The sequence below is a fragment of the Triticum aestivum genome, unplaced genomic scaffold (genome assembly GCF_018294505.1).
Source record: "Triticum aestivum cultivar Chinese Spring unplaced genomic scaffold, IWGSC CS RefSeq v2.1 scaffold104374, whole genome shotgun sequence".
NCBI classification, from domain to species: Eukaryota; Viridiplantae; Streptophyta; class Magnoliopsida; order Poales; family Poaceae; genus Triticum; species Triticum aestivum.
This window is the reverse complement of record NW_025247557.1, coordinates 1-2,404: the sequence shown is the minus strand read 5'-3', so window position 1 is coordinate 2,404 and position 2,404 is coordinate 1. Positions and strand designations below refer to the sequence as shown.

At 40.8% G+C, this 2,404-nt stretch overlaps 1 non-coding gene across 1 annotated transcript; it reads right to left on the bottom strand.

Annotated features, from left to right (window-relative positions):
* Nucleotides 1-1,088: 1,088 nt before the first annotated feature.
* LOC123177184 (U1 spliceosomal RNA) lies at nt 1,089-1,249 on the bottom strand. Its single transcript, XR_006488806.1, has one exon. It is a non-coding gene; the product is annotated as a U1 spliceosomal RNA (small nuclear RNA).
* Nucleotides 1,250-2,404: the final 1,155 nt, after the last annotated feature.

The window sequence follows — 2,404 nt, the reverse complement described above, 5'->3', positions numbered from 1 at the left end:
GCTTGCACCATCACCTGCTTCGCGTGTTGTCACCCCTTGCTGCCGGTTCCAAGTTTTGCCATCAGCCTCAAGAAGATCGGCCACCCTTGTCACCCCTTGCATATAAACCTGTCCAAGTGGCTTCATGGAGCCATTCCTCGGGATCCAATTACTGTGATGAATGTTGACACGAGATCCATCGCCAATCCTCCAAACGAGCCCTTCTCTAAGGAGGTCCCGGCCATGCAGAATACTCCGGTATGTATATGAGGCGGAGGAAGGGCATGTAGCACTCATGATAGACTCCTCCTGGAAATAACACGCTTTGAGCACCCTTGCCACCAAGGACTCCGGATATTGCAATAGGCGCCAAGCCTGTTTCGCGAGCAGTGCTTGGTTAAAAGCAACCGGATCACGAAAGCCCATACCCCCATCTCTTTTGGACATGCACATCTTTTGCCAGGAGATCCAGTGTACCTTGCGCTCACCATCCTTTGCCCCCCACCAGAATTTTGAAGAGATAGAATTCAGATTCCGGCACGTTTTCTTTGTGAGGTGGAAACAACTCATGGTGAAAGTAGGCACGGATTGGAGTCCAGACTTGATAAGAACCTCCCTTGCCTTCTTGGAAAAGACCTAAACCCTTCCAGCCACTACATTTTCCTTTTGAGCTCTCTGTGACATACTGAAAAGTGCCCTCCTTGGATCTTCCAACCAGTGTTGGGAGACCGAGGTACCTCTCACTTAGAGCCTCTGAGGACACACCCAAAACCGATTTGAGCTCTTCTTTTGTGGTGTACGGGCATCCCTTGCCAAAAAATATGGACGACTTCTGCAAATTTACCTTTTGGCCCGAGGCCGCCTCATATGTTACCAAAATTTCCTTTAGAGCTTGTAGATATTGGCCAAAATATTGGCTACTAATTGGCTGGCTACAAAATTCATGTGGCCACACTCACATAGAGTTGTATGTTTTGGAAATTCTTGGCATTGCAAAACTATTAATAGCAAAAAAAATACCATGTATACTTGCTTGACCAAGTAGAAGCAACTTGCAAAACGTGCATAGCTGCAATGATGAAATTCTAAAGTTTAATTTTGATGGATTGGCAGGGGTCGCGCGAGCGCATACCCCCTCTACCATAAATTTTGACGTCCATTCTCCCAATTGGGCAGATGATAGACCAACATGCTCGCCAAGTGCAATGTGAGCCGTTGATCTAGGCCACGACCCTTCTTGATCAGTCGTAAACCCTGTCTAGGTATTTAAGTTGCACCGGTGCTCCATGGGCTAGTTATATACACCAGCTCTCCCACCTCCGCCTCTCTCGCTAGCGAGGTGGGACTAAACCAGACCAGATCGAGGCCGATTTCCTTTATGTTTTTTTCATTCTATTTATTATTTTTCCTTTTCACTTTTCTTCTGATTTGTATTTCCTTCTTCATCTAATTGACGTTTATGTTTCACTTTTAAATATTGTCTACATGCTTTCCTCGTACTATAAAATCCCTTTTTGGTCTCATTAAAGTGAACTTTTTAAGAGGGTTGGAGCAGATAGTTTTCGAGAATTGAGTCATTGTGTGAGTAGCCACCATGACCATGTGTGAGTAGTTTCCATAGGACCTTAGGGTCCATAGCAGTAGCTAGATGACATCCTCTCTCTCTCTCTCTCTCTCTCTTGTGATTCTATACCTTTTTTTACTAAAAAAGCAAGGTGCATTTCTTCAATTTTTTCATCCGTTCACCGTCAAGAAGATTTTTTTTGTATCCGGGGTGGTACTAAACTTTTGTGCGTCAATCCGCTAGAAAAGAACAAATGTTTGTCCAGAATTCCGTCAATGGGCCACGCGTGCTCCGGCCCAACAAAGCCAGCCCATTTATTATTGCCCACGCAGTTGGGAAGAGCTTATTTCTTGCATCAAGCGATAAATAGTTGAAACTAACCACAGGGTTCCTAAGATTGGGCCGGTCCGTTTCCCCTTTTTCGATGTTCTATTTTTATTTTTTCTCTTCCTTTCTCCTTCTTTTTTTGTATTTCCTTTTCCTTTTTTCTATCTTTATTTTTTTCTGTCAATTGTTTGAAAAGTGGTGTTCCTGATTTGAAAAATATTCGAAAATTTTAAAAAATCTTGTTTCGAAATTTTCTCGTTTTTTTGAAAATGTTTGTGTTTTTCAAAAAGTCTTCAAGATTTTTTTAATAAAAGTTACATTTTATAAATGTTCCATATGTTAAAATATTCATGTTTTAGTGAAATATTCACAAACCAAAAGAATACTTTCGTCTAAGAAAACATTTTCTAAATATTTTTTGAATGTTCCCCTTAAAAAAATCAAAAATTCAAAAATATTTGTGTTTTTGTACAATTTTCATGTTTTAAAAATATTATTTGTGAATCTCAAAACATATTAATGTTTCTAATTTTG